General features: G+C 48.0%; 1 protein-coding gene across 1 annotated transcript in view; it reads right to left on the reverse strand.

Moving 5' to 3' along the window:
• Nucleotides 1-866: 866 nt before the first annotated feature.
• The window catches only part of SPNS3 (SPNS lysolipid transporter 3, sphingosine-1-phosphate (putative)), a 112,674-nt gene continuing 92,256 nt past the window's right edge, over nt 867-21,284 (reverse strand). The window contains exons 12-13 of the transcript XR_012896993.1: nt 19,042-19,174; nt 867-1,376 (exon numbers count right to left, since the gene is read on the reverse strand). The gene's annotated coding sequence lies outside the window, so the exon portion shown is untranslated. The remainder of the gene's footprint in view (nt 1,377-19,041; nt 19,175-21,284) is intronic.

Here is a 21,284-nt window from a genome sequence, read left to right on the forward strand (position 1 = left end):
TTTTGCCTGAAGTTTCCACCTTGCAAGGTCTCCTGCCCTAGAGATGCTCCACCTGTCTTCCAAGTTAGTAGAACATCACAGCATTTTCACACAGGGTCCAGGACCCAACACATCAGCAACATGGAGCAAATAATTCTTCAGCTTTTGCAGCATCTGGTTGCCTTTATAAAGTATTTTTAGTTCAACTAATATTAAGAGTGGCTAGTTGGCATTATGGCCAACTATAAAGAAAACAAAGTAAACATACCAACACGCCCCCCCCCCCCCCCCAAGACTTCCCCCTCCCATCTTCGAGAGGCTCAGAGGAACATAAAACACTTAAATACACACTCCTTCCAGTTCACTTTCAAACCACCAGGGCGCCACATCCAATGTTAAGTTTTATGCACCAAAGAAGGCACCGTTTGCCATCAGTTCTCACCGGGAGAGCTCTTTTCTGCTTTATTCTATTGACTGTAGGCAGAATTATTTGACATTCACATTGTGGTAGAGCCTAGAGGCGTTGTCCCCCTTGGAGACGCACTGTGTTGAGTGAATGCCATCCCTCACAGCACTCAGCAGCATCCATTTGGAGTCACAAGTGTTTGTGTCCTTTCATTGCTATTCACAGCCATTTCCATTAACAGGGGTTTGTCTGCATCTGCCCTGAGGGAATGGCTATGCCTGGGGTTAAGGTACAGACAAGGGTATTTGTCCACCACCAACAGAATTTGCTGTTTTCAAAGCATTTCAACCATGCCATTAAAGAGCGGGAACACTCTAGTGCAGTGGTCCCCAACCTTTTGGGGCTGCCGGGCGCCCGGGGGCGGGGACGGGGCATGCGCCAGGTGCCCAGGGCCCGGGGTGCAAGAATGGCTCAGGCCAGCCCTGCTCACTAGGCGGGTGCACATAAATGCCCTGGAGGGCGCCATGGCACCCACAGGCACTGCGTTGGGGACCACTGCTCTAGTGTGATTTAGATCTGCTCTCAACTTTTTCCTCACCAGAATTCAAATAAGATCAACATCCTATCTACCCAGAACCTAAACAGGATGCCTTCCTGCCACCTCCAGTTACCTACACAGGAAGGACTGGATGCCTGTGATTCTGACCCGTGTTTGCATCCCACCGTGAACAATAAATCACGCACCACACAGCCAGAAGTAACCAGTCCAGACACCCCATGGAATTACATTTATTCACATGCATTAATCAGCATTGGCCAATAATGAATCAATTTGCAGAAATGAGGATCAGGACATGAACAGGAAGAGGGTTACAGTTGCCAGGTATCTTCATCTGCAGCCAATAATTCAAGCTCTTTAGTTCTGGCATCTCAGTGTGTTCCATAAGGCATGATGAAATTACCTTCCACTACAGAATACACTTTCTGATCCCTGAATAAAAGACAGGGAATGAAGATTCACTTGTGGGAGGCTGACAGCAAGTGCCGTTCAGTGCGCTTTAAAGTGCACATCAGTCAAAGCTGCCGATTGCCAAAGTGCCATGCAGGATCTGGCGGGCACAACACAGTGTGTGTAAAATCATCCATGCTACAGGATTTAGAGTCAGGAAAAATAGCATCATTCCAGCTTCTCTACACAAACCTTTCTCCTGGAGTTCCATCGGTTTTAAAGGGACACTTCCCTCTGTAATCTGCCTGTATTCCAGTCATTTCCCCCATGATTACTGCTCTGTTCACCCATTCCTTTACCTATATAAATTCCATTGCTCCAGAAGTGCTATTATGTCCCAGAAAGCTTTCCCCATTGCAAAGACACAAAGATCCTATCACAGTCTATGACTTTTAGCCCAGGATTGTAGCTGAAAGCAGCTGTGGAAACCTGGCGAGATCCTCTCAGATACTTCCAAATGTCTGCTCATGCTAGGAATCTTCAGGTACTGAATTAAATGGGGTAGAAAGAGGTCGTTTACACTATTGTGTCACAATTGATTTAGAACACTGTTAATTTAGAACATTATTGATTTAGAACACTGTCAAAGTACCTGCCATGATACCTTTCCCATTCTCCCACCAATCCCTCAGACGTCTTGGTGCTGATGAATGTTCCTGTTTCTTGTAAGATGTTCCTACCCAATCTCTCTCACACAGCAGTGCAGGGCTGCTCATGAGCATTGGTCAACTGGCACTGATACTTTTAAAAGAAAATTTGCACTTTTATTTGTTCTTTTTAAAGACCCATGGAACTATGCAGACGCTGCAAAAAGGTAAAGAGAGGGGAAGATTCTGATCCTGCTACCCTTAATAGGGTCTCATTGAAAGTCAGTTAGCCCAATATTGTCCTACATGCTGTTTACAGTTACCTGGTCTGGGAACATGTTGATATCAGTTGTTCCAATTAGTGACCTTCAGAATTTAATAGCAACACAACCAATAGAATGTCATTGGAACAAGCTTCTATAACTGCAGAAACCTATGGCCCAGTGGAGTCTATGAAAAGGATTCCTGTTGACCCCAGTGAATTCTAAAATCGAGAGCCTTAAAAATAGAGACAGATTTTCAAAAGTGCCTAACTAATTCAGGAGCATATGTCCTACTGAAAGCGAATGAGATAATTTTGAAAATCTTGCACTACAAAGTGTTACTGGTTCCTTCCCCCTTTGGTCTTTACGTGGCTTCCTATGTCTTTATATAGTATCAGAGGACTTCATAATCTTCAATGTATTTACCTTTACGACAACCAATGAGGCAGAGAAGTGCTATTCCCCCCCATCCCCATTGCACAGATGGGGAAACTGAGGTCAAGAGAAACTAAGTGAAGTGAACCAGGATCTCCAGAGCCCCCATCTAGCTACTGGACCATCAATCTTCTCAGGCTAGTTTAGGAGTTCGATGATGACGATACCGTTCTATTAAATCCAAGAGGATCTTTCCATAGACATTACTCTAACTAGTTTGCGTGTCACTTATACACTATTTCTATCTGCCAGCCAGCTACTACTCAGCATCAAAATATCCTGTGTCAAAAGCCACACGTGCAAGAGGCCTGAATTAAGCATGCTGCTGAAGTTTCTCCAGTTCCATGCTCTTGTGGGATTATTGCTCAGCTATATTTTTACTTGGTTGCTTTTGGGTTTAATGCTAATACGGATGAACTTAATTGCATCCTTGCTATTCTCTCAAAACTCATAGGGAACGCGCATAACTTACTAGTGAGTAATCTTTCTAGTGTGGTAACTGGCTCTTTCCATACAGGAAAATCAAGAGGGAAAGAAGAGAGATGCTGTTTGAGATTGACAATGCCTTCTCCACACAGGAGTTCACATTATGCCAACAGGCATTGTACTAGATAAAGTCCTTGACAGTATTAATTGACATGCAAGCCTGCCAAAGACTAGATTTGGGAGGCCCTCCGGTGAATGAAGAGTTTCCCCATGATTAATGCAAAGTGGTATGCGCTGATTATTTCTTTTCCCATTCCCTGCCTTGACAAAACTAGAGTTGCTCATGTTTGCTGCCAATTCCTATTCAGTTACTGTTCCACCATCTGCTTCTGGTAATTCTTTCCTACGCAACGCACGTAAGATTTTTATTATAAAATGTTTATGGCACTAATCGAAGGGTCTCTCCAACTCTTGAGAGCATTAGTAGGGGCAAAAGTCTCTACAAGAGCAACAAGGGCCGGCTCGAGCCACTCCTGCATCCCAGGCAGCAGGCGCATGGTGCATGCGTGGCCCCGCCCCCGGCGCGCTGCACACCTTACAGCTGCAATCGGGTGTGCGGCACCTGATTGCAGCTCTAAGGAGCACTGCACAGCCCCCGGCCCTGGGTGCACGGCGCCCCTTACAGCTGCCATCAGGCACCCCCCATAGATTGGCACCCCGGGCAGCTGCCCGGCTAGCCCCACCCCTAGCCCTGAGAGCAACATTCCTTGGCCTAGCATCTCCTAGATAATACAAATGGCAGAGATACATCATAATACCCTCACAAACATCAGTCATTAACGAATCATAAAATACTCCAATTGGAGGGAATCTCAGGAGGTCTTCCAGTCCAAGGATCCTTCATGGTGATATTTCATCCAGTGTCCAGCTCATGAAGTACTGCATATAGCACTGATATTGATTTAATTCTCAGTTTTAAAAACAACAGCCCTTGGTCAGATCCCTGCCGACAGAGATACTGTAAACCTCAATTTTTGAGGAAAAAGGGATCTTGCAAAAATGGGTTTTTTTCTGACAAAGGGCCCCGTCTACACGGGGCTTTTTAGAGGCAAAACCTCTTCCGCAAAAAGAATCGGAAGAAGATATGCAAATGAGCGCACCATTTGCATATCCTCTTCCACACAAAAAAAACAACAATGCAGTGTAGACATAGCCATAGAGTGGGGACATGCAAATACTGGCATAACCATAATGTGGGTACATCTACACTACAGGCTTTTGTCGACAGAAGTTTTGTCGACAGATACTGTCGACAAAGCTTCTGTCAACAAAGAGCATCTAGACTACAGCCAGTTCTGTCGACAAAGCAAGCTGCTTTGTTGACATGACAGTGTAGACACAAAGGACAGTGTAGATGCAATAACGCCTTCTATCGACAGAACTCTGTCGACAAAAGGTGTTATTCCTCATAGAATGAGGTTTACAGCTGTCGACAAAACTGCTGAGCTCTGTTAACGTTATGTCGACAGAACTCAGCAGCAGTGTAGATGCAGGTATAGTTTTGTCGACAAAACCCTGTAGTCTAGACACACCCTGAGGGTATGTCTACACTAGCTCGTTAATTCGAGCTAGGTAGGCAAATCAGGGAACCGGAGTTGCAAATGAAGCCCGGGATTTAAATATCCCGGGCTTTATTTGCATGTTCCCATCCACCCGCCATTTTTAAATCCCCCTTAGTCCGAACAATCTGCCCGTGGCTACACGTGGCAGTTTAAGTTAATTCGAACTAAGTCCTTAGTTCGGATTAACTGTTACTCCTCATTCCACGAGGCATCAGGGACGTTTCGGAATAGCGGGTTATTTCAAAACGTGATGCTGTGTAGGCAGCGCCAAATGACGGAATAAGCCAGTTCGAAATAAGATCGAAATAAGATACACCATTTGCAAAGCTCAAATTGCGTATCTCATGTTGAGCTACAGGGCAGTATAGACGTAGCCTTAGTTCCTTGCAATTCAGTTCTATCTCACTACCCAGGTTTTCAGTGTGGGATGCACTGCATCCGCCCCCCGCCCCCTTTTCCCCAGCAGGCCAGTTCCAGGAAGGGAAGGAGCAAAGCTCAGGGTTTAAATATAAATCAGTCTCTCTCTTTCTTTCTCTCTCTCTCTGTTTTTTTAATTAAAAGCTTTCCCACCACTCGTAACCCCATTGCCAAAAAGCTAATCATGCAGAATTAGCCCACTGGGCCGCTAGTCATCAGCTGGCAGGCTGAACACCGTGCTGCTCCCACATGGTCAGAGATAGAGGGGAAATGCTTAATGAGTATTTAAAATCCACCCCGCCCCTCCCCCCATGTGGGTCTGGCTGGAACTCCAGCCAGATGGTAGGGTATACTGTAGTGTATTTATTTTACAGAGAAAATGTGAGCCCACTACAGCAAATGCAGCCCTATTCTCTTACAGAACCAGCATGCAGGTGAGGACTGCGGTGTCTAGGTGCTATGGTGATTCACACAGAAAATATGAAGTTAGCCCATGTCACGGGGCCACTGGACAGGGCACCTTGATGGTGGCTTCCCTTCACTGGAAATAGAGGAGCAAGCCCTCATGCCACTAAAGGGAAAAGCATTTTGTGACTGCTTTCAACTCCATGGGTTTGCACAGTCTGCAAGAGAGAGAAAGATCGGGTGCATCTACACAGCACTGTAACTCAACATAAGATACACAATTTGATCTATGCAAATTGCATATCTTATTTCGATGTTATTTTGAAATAGCTTATTTCATCATTTGGGGCTGTCTACGCTGTACCAAATTTTGAAATAACCCGCTATTCCAAAAAGTCTCTTATGCCTCGTAGAATGAGGTTTACAGGGACGTTGGAATAGCAAGCCTGTTCCGTTATATATCGAAATAACGGGCTTGCTGTGAATACGCGGGCTAGCTATTTTGGGATACTTTGGTATCCCGAAATAGTGTGGTAGTGTAGACGTACCCATAAAGTGGCAAATATCTTGTTAGACTGAGTCATATCAGTACACAAATACACAGAATTAAGAGGCCAGTTTTAGCTCTTCCTCAGCTGTACCAAATTTTCATTTAACAAAGCTAAAGACTGGCAAAAATTGAGTTTTCTGCTCATATGGATTATTAGAATTACAGTTACAAACAGCCCCCAGGAAAGCATTGCAAAAACTGGAACACGCGTCGTTATGCAAGGCTGTTAATATTAAACATTTATCATTGACCCAATTAGGTTGAGGCCTCTTTTCTGAACACCAATTGGGAAGAAACATGTCATGTCCATTCTGGCCTGAGCTTGTCACACAGACACAGCTCAGCAACCCAGTTTACAAGAAGTGTCCATACCAGGAAACCGGAGATTATTAACCAAGCTGTGCTTGCAATGAAAAACTCACTACGAAGCCAAATACAACCTGCCCATATGGGGCTGTGTGGCGCTCAAAATTGCAGGCGCATTTGCAAGTCATTCTGGGTTAGGAGGAAGACAATGGGGTTAATTCTCCTACTTTTATAGAGGAAAAAAGATGCAGCAGAATCTTTAATAGCCACCGGTGCTTTGGGTCTCTGTCTGAAGCCTCACAGCATTCTGCAGCAGGGCAGCCCTGCTTACCGCTATGGGTGGGCGCTGATGCAATACAGGATCCAAGGAGAAAGTGCCACCTCCATCGCTCCTGCAGCATTCCAAGCGTTCCTTGGTCTCTCATCCAAGTACAGCATCAACCTGGTGGCAGAACACTCAGCGTGGGAGTCCTGAGAAGGCTGCAGGAGGACGAGGGATGCTGGGCTCCCCATGGATGGCAAAGCAGGTGCAGTTACAGGCGATCACCCAAGAAAGCTCATGGGGGAGGGAAAATGGCTAGAGGGAATGATGACGTCAGCTACATTATTTGTGTAGCTGAAGTAGATCAACAGTGGGGGTTAGTATAGACAAGGCTTTCGTAATCCTTAATTCTCCATGCTTCTGAATTTCAGCACATTTGCTCCTACACTGTCCCCACCCAACAGAGCTTTGCAAACAGATACTGATTGGAAAAAATAAAAACTTAAAAAAGAAGTGAATCTGAAGCACCGAAAAGACTAAAAAAAATATAGATGGTATCATGAGCTTTTATGGGCACAACCCACTTCTTCGGTAAATGGAGTATGAGAAGTGGGTTGTCCCCACGAACGCTCCTGATACCTTCTCTATTTCCTCTAAGGTGCTACAGAACCACTTGTTGTTTAAGTTTTTTTATATTACAGACTGACACGGCTCCCCCTCTGAGATATCGATCAGGTTAACTATCTCCCTTGGGCCCATGGAAATAAACTCACAGGACTGTCTCTGAGCCAATGCTTCTGTGCAGATCCCTGACCCACTTCTGTGCTGCCTGTTAAGAGACAATTGTGCTGGGATCCTACTTTAAAAATATCTCAAACTCCGGGGCTTGCAAAAGCACGTCACACTAACTATTGGCACTTTTCTAAGCTTTTCACAGCTGAAGGTCTGTGCATTAAGGAACGGTAGGTGCAAATGCCAGGGTGCCCCTTCACCTTGACACTGGGGGCTTTCTGCCATTTCAGCTCCCACATGACAACAGAACTAACGCAAAGCTTCCACAGGCCCGCGGCCCTTAAGCTGTGGGGCCGTGTGGCTGTGCATTAAGCCCCGCTCAGGGCTGCAGCAAGGAGAGTTCTCTCTCCCCAAGCCCTGAACCTGCTGAGAAATGGCAGGAGGAGCCCCTTCCCAGCACAGAGCTGCTGCAGCCGGGGAAAAGCGGACCCTCTATGGCATCCCCAGCAAGCAGCCACCCAGATAAGCCCGAGCCCCAACTCTCTGCCCCACTTTGAGTCCCCCCCATCCCTAAGCATCCTCCTGCAGCCTCATCTCCAGACCCACCAAGGCCCACACCCCCAGCCTAGAGCCTGTATTCTCTTCTGCACCGCAGCCTGAACTCTTCTCCAAACCTAGTGCCCCCCTGCACCCAAGCCCCTTATCCCCAGCCCCACCCTAGAGCCTGCACCCCCGGTCAATGCCCAGCCCTCTGTCCCAGGCCTGAGCCCCTCATCTCTAGCCCCATCCCAGAGCCTGCACCCCCAGCTAGAGGCCTCACACTCCTGCACCCCAACCCTCTGCCCCAGCTCTGACCGCCCCGCCCCCAAACCCTTTGGCCCCACCCCCACCACGTCAGTTTTGTTCTGGGCACCAATATGAAGGTGGCGCATTACCTCCATACTAGCGCCCATAAGAAAATTCATTCCACACGGATGGAAAAGGGAACACTGCCCCCAGCTTACCTTGATCCGCAGGGCTGGAGCCAGAGAACCATCTTGTCCCGCTGCAGGGGAAAGCCCTGAGGGTCGGAAGACCCCCGCCTCCCTCGGAGCTGGAATGCAAGATGAGCCCTGGCACCCTGAGTGGTGCAAGTGGGAGCCAGGTTGGAGGCAGAGGTTTGTTTGCTTGGGTTTTGATTTGCTTTCGGTCGTGGTTAGTTCAGGGAGGGGTTGTTTTACGTCTCAGGGTATGTCTATGCTGAAGAGCTCTTTCGGAAAAAGGCGTGTGTGGACGGGAAAGAGGGTTTTTTTTTCTAAAGAAGAGGCCTCCAGGAAAAAGCACAGGTGCCCTGGTGGCCACTCCGTCCATAGTAATCACAGCTGAAATGCGAGATAGCATCCAATCAGTGTGGACACTATCTCTCAAAAAAGCAGAGCGCTTTTTTGATGTGCTTTGGCAGTATGGATGCTCTCTTTCGGAAGAAGTTTTTTTGGAAGATCTCTTCCCGAAAAGCTTCTTCCAAAAAAAGCCTGCAGTCTAGATGTTGCCTCACTTGTGTGTAGCCCCTGAATGGTTTTTCTGTGGCTCAATGGCCCCCAACCGAAAAAAAAAAACCCTTTCCCCAGCCTGATGTACACTTTCCACTCTAGATCCAAGGAAGGGTAAATCAGGGACACTCCTTGCCTCATATGACGCATTTTGATCTTTTATTCTCTGCTGCCTGCAATTTGATTCTCCAGCTGCATCCTTTCAAGTAATGCTCCTGTAATCCAAATAAGTACAGGCCAGCTACAAGTTTCATAGAGCACAGCACTAAACAAAATTGAGCAGATATTCACTAAAGCAGGAATATGAAGGTGTCTGCCTTAATTCTTTGAAAAGAATCTATTCTGATTCTCACAGACACATGCTATCATCAAGTGCATTGTTACATACATTCATTGTGACAGTAAAATGGTAGACGGCATTCCACATCTGACTGCAGAAACCGCCAGCAAGTTGCAGCGTTGCTTTTACTCCAGAGTTTGAAAAGACCGATTAAGTTATATGTCCAGAGAAGTAACTTCCTGATTAACAAGTTTCACTGAACTCACTACAGCCAATCAGGTTACATCCTTCACCCTCTGCAGTGGGAGTGGTTAACGTTGCTCCAGAGATCAGTTTTATTAATGCTTTTAGTACAGGCAGACCAACTCAATTCTTTCCTGCCAATCAGAAGCCATGATTTGCTTCATGTCTCCAGCAAAGCTTTGCATTCAGATAGCATCTTGCATCCCAAATCTCACAGTTTTAATTAAAGCCTCAATTTACCCCTGTGATAATGGGGGTTCATTGATCTCTTATTTTTCAAACTGAGAAACGAAAACACAGAAAAATGAAGGGTCTTTCACAAAGCTGCCGAGCGTGTCAGGAGGGAAATTAGGAGATACAGTTCCCAGTTCAGACCCAAGTTCTTTGGTCCAACAATGTTCCCCACTATAGCGGGGAAGACTAAGTCCCTCTCATGAAGCTCTACTACGGGCTACAAAGGAGGTCAGATGAGAGGATGATGATGGTCCCATCTCACTGTACAGTCTAGGACTCTATGGGCACGTCTACACAGCAGGGCAAAAGTCGAAGTAAGCAACACAACTTCAGCTATGCCAATTGCACAGATGAAGTCGAAATAGCTTAATTCAGCTTTGGGCACTGTCTACACAGCAGGAAGTCAAAGGAAGAACACTCTTCGACCTCCTTTACTCCTTATGAAATGAGGGTTACAGGAGTTGGAGTAAGAAGTCCTCCAGCTCGACACTGTTTCAAAATAATGGCTTGCTGTGTACGTGCACGGCTATTTCGAAATAATGCTGCAGTGTAGATGTGCCCCAAAAGCCCCTGTTCTATTCAGATATTGTTGTCTCCAAGATAATTAGGCAAAATATCACAGACAAGGTTGAATGTGCTTACTCTTGGCCATTAAAATAAATGTGAAAAACCTTCCTCTGCCAAACATTTAGGACAGGCACACCAACTCTTACCACTCCACTCCATACCTTAGTTTGCAATTAAGAGACAGGTGTTTTCTTCATAGACCACTGCTTCCACTAATTCCAGGTCTCCAGCTTGTTGTCCATTGCCCTTGCTGAGTACTCCATTCACAGTCTCCAACACACACTCAGACTGTCTCAACAGTAAAAATTCATGTCTGCAAACAAACTATTTCCAAGCTTTGGCTAACTGCTCAGATGTTAGGGTAGACTAACCCCTGGTTAATCACCCACAGCCACAGTTGTGGCATGTGTACTCATTTTTGCCTAAGGGCTTGTTTTCACTTACCCAAGATGGACGCTCTGGAGATCGACCTCCCATGGTTTGATTTAGCAAGTCTAGAAAGGACCCACTAAATCGACCACTGATGGTGACCCCATCGACTCTGGTACTCCACCAGAGGAGTAAGGGAAGTCAATGGGAGAGTTTCTCCTGTTGACCTCCCACTGTGGGGATGCCGCAGAAATTCGACGTAAGGTACGTCTACCCCAGCTACCCTGTTCTTGTAGCTGGAGTGGCATATCTGAGGTTGACTTTCTCCAGTAGGGTAGACCTGGCATGAGGCTATCCATGCTAAGCAGTGCAGGCAGGGACAGGTTTAGCCCAGTCCAGTCCATGTCTATTCTGTTACCTGGAGAAATTTTTTGCAGAAAAAGGTACTTATATTGGAGTTGAGGAAAGGCATTTTTATTTTTGAGGAAGCAGCATAATCAGCAGTACTGGACTGCTAATAACTCTTTGCTTTTACACAGCACCTTTCATCTGCACCGCACACTTTGAAACCCTTGAGAGTTAAGTCTCAAAACAGCCCTGATTAGTGCATGAGCAGGCTGCCGCTTACTTACACTTGAGGCTTTCAGCTACATGGCCAACAGCTAAGGTTCCATTAGCCCCCAAGGGGAGAAGGAGCCCGTGCTTTTGAAGTCAGAAGATCAGAATTCTAGCCTCACTATCACCAAGTTCCATGTGGTCAAGCAATGTGACATATAGATACATGTGACATTCCGAGACTGGTGAGGGTTTGTCACAGTATTGATAAGATCCCCATTTCACAGATGGGGAAACAGAAGTGCAACAGAGTCAAGCGATATGCCCAGGGTCACACTGCAAGTCAACAGCTGAGCCTGAGGCAACCTTGATTCCTAGCCCCACTCCTGTTCTGACCCTGTGACGTGAAGGGCTAGATTCTCCTCTCATTGGTTTGATGCACGTGTGGCTCCACTAATGTTCATGGAGCCACTCCCAACGTATACCAGGGGTCACCAAGCCCATCTCCGTGCACTGATGTCCAGCTGTCTGACATCAGACAGAAATCAAGAAGTCTAACCATCTTTTTGTACGGTACCCAGCAGAAAGGGATCCTGATCCATGAATGGGGCTTCTAGGCACTGTGATAAGAACCGAGGGAATCGTGTCAGTAATGTGCTGTTTTCCTGGGTTCATTAACCAAGTTGTAAGTCGGGGTCCCAGTTGTACTTGGGTTAAAAAGAAATGAGGGATGATCAGCAGGAGAGAAGCTGCTCCCAGAAATCTCAGGAGGCAGTCTGAGGTCGGAGCTGATGCCACACAGTGTCAGCTGATGCTACATGAAGCATGTCGAGGATACTCCTCAACTTCGGAGCTACTCTGCCAGCTGGGCAAGTGGAATAAATCTGGGTGACTCAGCCCCCTCTGACAGCAGCTGCCAAACGGAACAAATCCACTCCCCAGCACTGCTGCGACCGTACAGTATGAAGCTAGATGGATTGGTTTGTTTAAAGCAGCCAAGAGAGATACCGGTACCAGGGACGGAATCCTCAGAACCGTCTATTTGAAAGAGAGAAACCATTTCGCTATTTCTCTCACCACCAGCTGGTTTAGTTGATTTGTTAAAGTCCCAGCCTATGATCAGCAGAGTAAGTGCCATTCAGAAGGGAAAATGGCTCTGCACTCATGGTTTGATTTGCCACCTGTCCTCCCTCCTCTTCCATACAAAAGGGAGCCTTGGTGAGAGGGAAGATGAAAAATTTTCAGTGTCTGTCTAGCTCTCCTGTCTCACGCTGGTGAAATATGAAGGCTGACACATGTTATTGAGAAGCAGGATGATGTCTTGTATAATATATCTCAAGTGCTTTCAATGCTAATGGAAGATGACCAGAGGAAGGTAAAACCTACTAGGTAAGAAATAAGCCATGGCAACATGTTCTTCCCACTGCCTCTCCCACTCAGCTCCTTCAACTCCTCCTGGATTCAGTTAAACCTGCTGTACCTTCATGGCCCTCACTGAAGCTGTACTTACAATGGCTGTGTCTAGACTGGCATGATTTTCCGGAAATGCTTTTAACGGAAAACTTTTCAGTTAAAAGCATTTTCGGAACAGAGCATCTAGATTAGCACAGACGCTTTTCCGCAAAAGCACTTTTTGTGGAAAAGCTTCCGTGCCAATCTAGACGCGCTCTTCCGCAAAAAAGCCCCGATCGCCATTTTCGTGATTGGAGCTTTTTTGCGCAAAACAAATTTGAGCTGTCTACACTGGCCCTTTTGCGCAAAAGTTTTGCGCAAAAGGACTTTTGCCCGAACGGGAGCAGCATAGCATTTTCACAAGAAGAAATTGTTACTCACCTTGTGCAGTAACATCTGTTCTTCGAGATGGGTGTCCCTGTGGGTGCTCCACTGAAGGTGTCGGGCTTGTCCCAGCACCGCAAACCGGAGAGTTTTTGCCAGCAGTAGCCCCCTCCTGAGGACCGCGCATGCGCAGAAGTGCCTCGCGCCATTCGTGCTCTTTTCTGCGTTGAGCGGTCCGACGCGCCAGTTCCTCCTAGCCGGAACATCTGTAAGATACAAACATAAGCGTTCCGAAGCAGGGAGGAGGGCGGGTCATGGAGCACCCACGGGGACACACATCTCGAAGAACAGATGTTACTGCACAAGGTGAGTAACAATTTCTTCTTCTTTGAGTGATGTCCCCGTGGGTGCTCCACTGAAGGTGAGTAGGAAGCAGTAGCCCAAACAGAGATGCCGTGCTTCGGAATTATCTGTGCACAGAAGAGAGAACTGCTTGAGCGACTGCTATGTCTGTAGCCCTGAAGCGATCCAGGGCATAATGCCTAGCGAACGTAGACGAAGATGACCAAGTAGCCGCACGGCATATGTCTCTCAGGGGAACGTTTTTCAGGAATGCCATGGAAGTGGACATGCTCCTGGTCAAGTGTGCTTTTGGTCTACAGGGCAGGGATCTGCCGCAGATGGCGTAACAGTTAGTGATGCAATTCACAATATGTGAGGAGATGCGCTGCGAGGAGATCAGTTGGCCTTTAGAGTGGGTTGCCAGGGATAGTAGTAGGCGTGAGGACTTTCGAAAAGAGCGCGTTCTGTCCAAGTAGAATGCAAGCGCTCTCCTGATGTCTAGTGTGTGCAGGCACGCCTCCTCGGGGTTAGCGTGTGGTTTCAGAAAGAAAATGGGAAAAACCATGGGCTCGTTGACGTGGAATGGTGAATTGACTTTTGGCAAGAAGGCTGGGTGACAGCGTAATGTGACCCCCCTGTTGGGTGAATAACGTATACGGAGGATCGGCGGAAAGTGCTGCGAGTTCAGAAACGCTGCGGGCTGACGTGATCGCCAGGAGAAAGGCAACCTTAGTGGTGAGAGTCTGCATGTCACAAGTTGCCAGCGGTTCAAATGGTGGCCGAGTAAGAGTGTCCAGTACCAAGGTAAGGTCCCAGGGCTCAGGAGTGGGCCTGTATGGTGGGTAAAGGTTGGTAATTCCTTTCATGAACCTCTTTGCGAGTGAATGCGCAAAGACAGAAGATCCGTCTACGGGAGAATGGAAGGCTGAGATTGCAGCCAAGTGAACCTTAAGTGAAGTAATCACCAAGCTCTGTGAGCGTAAGTAGAGCATATAGTCGAGGATGGATTGTATAGGTGCCCTTCGAGGGTCCGTGTCCTGTGAGTGGCACCACGTCTGGAAGCGCCGCCACTTGTAGAGGTAAGACCTCCTGGTGGATTGGCGCCTGCTTTGTATGAGGACTTCTCTGACTGCTTGGGAACAGGTTAATTCCGGTCCTTGGAGCCAGTCAGGAGCCAGGCTGTTAGGTGCAGGCGGTTGACACTGGGGTGGAGAAGGGTGCCATGCTGCTGAGAGAGGAGGTTGGGCCACTGCGGAAGCTGGAGAGGCTGAGACATCAACATGTGCATCAGTTGCGGCAGCCAAGTCTGGCGGGGCCAAAAGGGAGCCACCAGGATTACTGTTGCTACATCCGCCAGTATCTTCTCTATCACCCGAGGAATGAGGGGAATTGGGGGAAAGGCGTAATGAGGGGAAATGATTTGCACAAGAGGGCTTTTGCCCGAACGGGAGCAGCACAGTATTTCCTCGAGAACACTGACGATCTCACATGAGATCGTCAGTGTTCTTACGGAAATTCAAGCAGCCAGTGTAGACAGTTGGCAAGTTTTTCCGCAAAATCATATGATTTTGCGGAAAAACTTGCCAGTCTAGACACAGCCGACAAGGAGATGACCTCTGCCTGACTTGGGAGCTGTTCAGTCCCAGTAAGTCCTATGGTCGTCAAGGGGAGTCCATGGGAAGGAAGCCAGCTCAGAATCTGACCCAAAATAGTCACTACCCAAACCTGCAGTTCTGCAGTGTCAGTGACCACGCTGCGGATGGGAAAAGACCTCAAGGAGAATGCGGAAGACTGAAGGATCCCACCAATCCACAGTGCTGCTAAAACACCACGACCAAAGTCTGTGTGAAAGAGTGAGAAAAAAATCTGTTGCAATATTCAGACTTTCAAGGTCTTGGACTCTTTTAGCCCAACAAACTGAAGGGCTTGGGCCATTGCTCTGAGGCACCGTGAGCGAGGATTTCAAGTTTTCAGTGCTGGCTTAAGTAAATACAATCCCATTGACATCTGCAGTGGTTTGACTGTTCACGGAAGTGGCCAGGCCAACGCAGATCACGTTTGTAAATCCCAACCTTATTTCTTTGTCAGTTAGGGAAGGAAACAGGCCGGCTCTAGCTATGACAGTGTTTTTTGATATGTCCACATACACCCTTTAGGAAGTACACTGAAACCCGCAACTTGCGCCAAGCAGATCATGGAACAAAAACCAGACAGATGCACTTTTGACCACAGGGGACTGGGCTCGATGACCTCTTGAGGTCCCTTCCAGTTCCAGTGTTCTAGGATTCTATGTTGGTTTTGACCTGGCGTGTGTGACAGGGCGCCTGCTGCCCTGCACTGGCCCTTTAAGGCCAAGACTCAGGCCCTGAGCGGGGGCTGAGAACAGAGAGGGCAGCTGAGGCCGTTAGGGCTAGTGAGAGCCCAGCTGGCAGCTAAATAGGGAAACACAGTTGGCTTGAAGAGGCCAGCTGAAGCCGGTAGGGGAGTGAGGGCCCGGTCGGCAGCTATATAGAGGAGCACAGCTTGCTTAGATGGGGAAAGCCAGCGAAGGACTGACTGTGGAGGAAGCAGGGGATCCCAGGAGGGAGAACAGCTGGGGATAGCCAGCTAGGGCTGGGAGAGGGCCAGCCAAGACTCCCCCTGGCCAGGGGCTGGAGGCAAGGCCTAGGGGTTTGGAGGCGGATTACAATGCAGCCTGGGTAAGCGGGGCAATAGAGATAACCCCAATGCCAATAATGAGCAACCCGTACAGACTGTAACTTGCCCCGAGAGGGGCTAAATGAGGACAGTTGGGGCACTGAGGCACAGTGGGGAGCGTGCACCCTGCCAGTGTGACATAGATGAAAAGTTATGTATCATCTAGGATGTCCAGGTCCCTAGAGCTTCTTCTCAGCATGAGTCTAACCCACATGCTCACTAAATCTACAGAATCAGAGAGAGAGATTTATTCAGACTGTATTTACAGCAGCGACAAGGAAAGGAATCACTGCAATAAAAGAAACATCCTACCTTTACAATGTAGCCAAACAATCTATGAGAAACCAGACTCCAAGACCTATATAAGACTATCAGCTACTTGTAATATGCATGAAATCCGCAACATTGAGTTAAAACCAAATTGTGACATCTCTGGAAAGGGGTTAATCTCTTCGGCTGTGTCTAGACTTGCACCCCTTTTGCGGAAAAGGGATGCAGATTAGACACAGCGCAATTACAAATGAAGCGGGGATTTAAATCTCCCCCGCTTCATTTGCATGAACATGGCTGCCGCTTTTTTCCGTCTCGGGGCTTTGCCGGCAAAAAGCGCCAGTCTAGACGAGGATCTTCCGGAAAATAAAGCCTTTTCCGAAAGATCCCTTATTCCTGATTTTGAGAGGAATAAGGGATCTTTCAGAAAAGGCTTTATTTTCCAAAAGATCCTCGTCTAGACTGGCGCTTTTTGCCGGCAAAGCCCCGAGACGGAAAAAAGCGGCAGCCATGTTCATGCAAATGAAGCGGGGGAGATTTAAATCCCTGCTTCATTTGTAATTGCGCTGTGTCTAATCTGCATCCCTTTTCCGCAAAAGGGGTGCAGTCTAGACACAGACTTCTTGCGTGACCTATTTTAGACCTACACAATACCTCGCTGCACCACAGGTTTTTGTGGTGTATTGGTGTTGTAGATATAGATCTTGTTGTTATAGTAACTGAGTTAGGAAACTAAGGGTCAGCCCAGTCAGTTTGGGCTGGTTCTAGTTAGTTCTGTGTTATGAAATAAATGGACACTTGCAACTGCTCAAGCTCTCTGTGTTTCCAGTGATTTCCTTCTAAACCATGGCACTCCAAACGATATAATAGTTTTTGTATTGTCATACGGCACAGTGCAAACCATAACCGTGCACCCTCCAAAACCTCTGTAAGCTGCTATTCAGGTGCAGAACATTCTACATTGAACTCCCAGGCATCCATCAGCATGGAAGAAAGCAGAAAATACCAGTGTACTTGACATATGCATATTAAACAATTCAAGTGCGTATGCAATCAGCGGTGTACAGACTTAGCCCTCCAAATACATGTATTACCTAGGAGCCCATAACAACTCTACATCAAACCTATACTCTGGGTAGTTACCTGTATCTGTCTCTATGAAATATAATCTGCTTAAAGAGACTCCTTAGGGATACATGCATGATGTTTTTCCTCCCTCACAGTGCTGCATTGTCATGACAACAGGATGCTAAAGGCTCATGCTAAGTGGAATACTCGAGATAAAAGCTTTGGTTTACATAAGTGAACTGGGAAGGCCTAGCACAATAAAACCGCATCTGAACTGAATCAAGGCCAGTAGAAAATGCATACAGCAACATCAGTGAGAGAATTGTATCTTGTAGGCAGAGTAAGCAGAATGAACTATGCCAAGACCTCTCTAGTCCTTCTGCAGCATAGGCCACATCTTTCAAAGAAGGGTCAGCCGTGAGCCCAACTCATGCCGATGCGAGAGAGAAAGAGACTCTCAGGCACCCCCTTAATTCTCTGCATGGGCCACCTGCACTGCCAGATCTACACCAGGCTAAGCAGGAGCTGCTACTAAGCTGCCACTCCGCATCCCATGCAGGTAGGCAGAAGTGGGGGCAGCCTTGGAATTGCCTCCATCCCCAAAACACAGGCCAGGGTGGCTAAGTCCCTGCAGCAGTGGCAATAGTCTGCCCCACCTGATACTCATAGACTCATAGACTTTAAGCTCAGAAGGGACCATTTTGATCATCTAGTCTGACCCCTGCACAGTGCAGGCCACAGAATCTCACCCACCCACTGCTAGAATAATCTTCTCACCTATATCTCAGATACTGAAGTCCTTGAAACGATGGTTCAAAGACCCCAAGATGCAGAGAATCCTCCCGCTAGTGACCCATGCCCCATGCTACAGAGGAAGGCGAAAAACCTCCAGGACCTCTGCCAATCTACCCTGGATGAAAATTCCTTCCTGACCCCAAATATGGCGATCAGCTGAACCCTGAGCATGTGGGCAAGACTCACAAGCCAGACACCCAGAAAAAAATTCTCTATAGCAACTCCTATCATCCCTCCATTGGCCTATTTACCACTGATAGTGAAAGGTCAACTAATTGCCAAGATCATGTTACCTCATCAAACCATCTCCTTCAGAAACCCATCTAGCTTTATCTTGAAGCCAGACAGATGTTTTGCCAGATAGATACATTTTAGCTCATCCATGGGGCCAGGGATTAGATTGTGACTGGGAGCTACCTTGTGGAGGCAGCTCTCTTCCTGGGGCAGTACTCAGACTGGATTGCCAGGTGCACACCCAACCCAGAATTGTTTGGACCTCTTCCCTTCTGAGCAAGTGGATCCACTCCCCTCCTTCACCTCCCCCCCCCCCCCCCCCGTGACATCTCTGTGGCAACAATAATCGTTTCCATGGAAAACAACAGAGTTTCTGCTGCCTACAACGTGAGAAATGCTTTGTTGGGTTTGGAGAAAGTGAGCCACACGCAGCTGTTCCCTTCTGCCACCTTTCCTGTTTCCCATGGCTGGAGAGGAGGAGGAGAGCCAGGGCCATGTGACCTGCCAGCACGCCACGGACCACCAGGTGCTCCGGTAACCACTCAGCCACATGGAAAGGAGTTTTCACATCAGGGTGAGATTCCCATTTAAAACAAAAATATTTTCTGGCTAATTATAAAGTTGCCCTCCGTTCCAAAAAAACCTCCGCTTTTAAGAAACCAACGCTCACTAGCAGTACTTACTAGTTCGGTGCAGCAGATAAGAAGGTACCACAATGGGATTCAGGGATCCTGGCTACTTCCTCCCAGCTATGAAACCAATGTCTGTGGGATCTTGGGTAAGTCACGTCTTCTCTCAGAGCCAGGGCCTCCCCATCTGAAAGACGGGAATCATAAAGCTTAATGCATCTTTGCAAAGTGAGGGCTTAGTGTTCTATCTCCTTCTTTGCCTCTTTTTTCAGATGCACATGGGTAAAGTTAGGCCTTAAATCAGGGGAGGGGAACTTCAGGCCTGGGGGCTGGATGTGGCCGCTGGCTTGCCCGGATCCAGCCCTGAGGCTCATGCCCCCCTCCCTCCCTCCCTCCCTCCCTTCCATCATTGGGAAGCTGACCCTCGTGGTCCAGCCCCACCACTACTCCACCATGGGGCTGGAGCGCACAAAATCTACTAGGCTGGGTCCCCCTAGGCCCTGATGTGTGAGGGGAATGTGAAGAGTGTCTTTCTGCTTCTCAGTCAGAGGTCACGTCAGGGAGGGACTGGTTTTTGGTTTTTTGCTTCTCACTTGTGTGCAGCCCCCGACTGATTTTTCTGTGGGTGTGCAGCCCCCAACCCAAAAAAGGTTCCCCACTGCTGCCCTAAGTCAATCTTTAGGCACCAAAATAAGAGGCTCCACTGACCATGCTCAACTCTTAATACCTTCCATGGGAGTCACGTGCGTGGTTCACTTCTGAAAATCCAGCCTTCTCAGCTAAATAGTAAAGAATAATTGAGTGCTATCTAGTTTTGACCAGCAAGTTTTTCCATGGATCAGCTCAAGCCTCCTGCAATGAGCTCAAAAGCTTTATGGGCTTGCAATGACACCTTGATATAAACAAACAAATGGGTTTAGTATCTCTTAGCGAGAAGGCAGCCAGGGTATTGGCTGGGGGGGTGGAGTGTAAACAGCTTTGCCTTCTGTCAAACCAAAGACACCCCTCCAGACCTGGGAAGCCAGTCGATAATGTTTGCTGTTCCCATGCTCAGAATCAAAGCACTGGCATCACATGTGAAGAAGACATTCTCCACAGAACACTGCCGCTTCAAAGAGACTGGCAGTTAACACAGGACCACTATGTGGTCCGAGTAAACAGCCACAGGACAACAAAAGAGATCACTGAGCTGCAATTTAGGGCCCTACAGTCTCGTCACACCTTGGAGAAAGAGCTAAAGATGGCTGGGAGCGAAGAAAACAACTTTTCTCCGAACCCCTGCTCATTTCCGGTGCCACAGTGGACCCCCTAAAGGGAGCCTTTGTGACAATCTGAATCGTTCCCTTAACTCCCACTAACTCCAGGGGTTTTCCTTCAGACTCATGCTGACACTGAGCCAAGAATGCCAACAATCACATAAGGCAGGCAGCTATTGAGGTGTTTGCAGCCTGTTTTCAGCCGAAGCTTCCAGACTCCTGACATTCAGGTGAACACGTGAGCTTGTGGGGGTCAAGCGGAACTGCACCCACATTCCAAGTCATCTGTCATTTCTTATTAGAATGTTCTTGGTAGTCCTGACCAAGCTTTTACAACCTTCACAGAAGAGACTCTGAGCACCGGGCATGCTTGCATGAGGGATGAGGGGCTTGGAGACCAGCGGTTTGCAAACTGTGGGTTGGGACCTCCAAGTGGGTTGCCACCTACTTTTAACAGGGTCACCAGGGCTGAATCCCACTGCCTGGGGCCAGAGCCTAAGGGCCTCCCTCCTGGAACATCAGCTTTGGCCCCTAGAGCAGTGGGGCTCCGGCTTTGATTCCCCCCTCCTGGGATTGTGTAGGAAAGGGGACTGGGCTGCAATGAAGTCTGAGAGCCCCTGGTGTCAACCATCTGCCCAGGGACTTTGTGAATAGGACCGAAGAACCCCATGGTTCTGTACTACCCTGCAGCACAGAGCCTCAGTGCTTTGAGAGAAGAGATTCCTGGGCTCCTGACACCCACCCCCAGTGACATCCGAACTAACACAGGGCCCCGTGCTGGAAAGTGGAAGCCACCTTCTGCAAAACACCCATATCTCACAGTGGAGTCCATGAGTGCTGAGGGCACTGGCCTCTTCCAGGGTTGGGACCATCATCTGGTATTAAGCAAGTACTTACTATCTCTCATATCTCTCACTGCTCTAGCTAGATAACTTACTGAAGTCAGACAGGCCAGACTGTCCTTTGTGCTCTCATGTGACAGCCATCCAAGGAAGGAAGATCTTGCTACCGCTCCCCATATGGCTGCACAGAACCTGCCCA

Source organism: Pelodiscus sinensis, chromosome 21 (assembly GCF_049634645.1).
Source record: "Pelodiscus sinensis isolate JC-2024 chromosome 21, ASM4963464v1, whole genome shotgun sequence".
In the NCBI taxonomy this organism is placed as follows: domain Eukaryota; kingdom Metazoa; phylum Chordata; order Testudines; family Trionychidae; genus Pelodiscus; species Pelodiscus sinensis.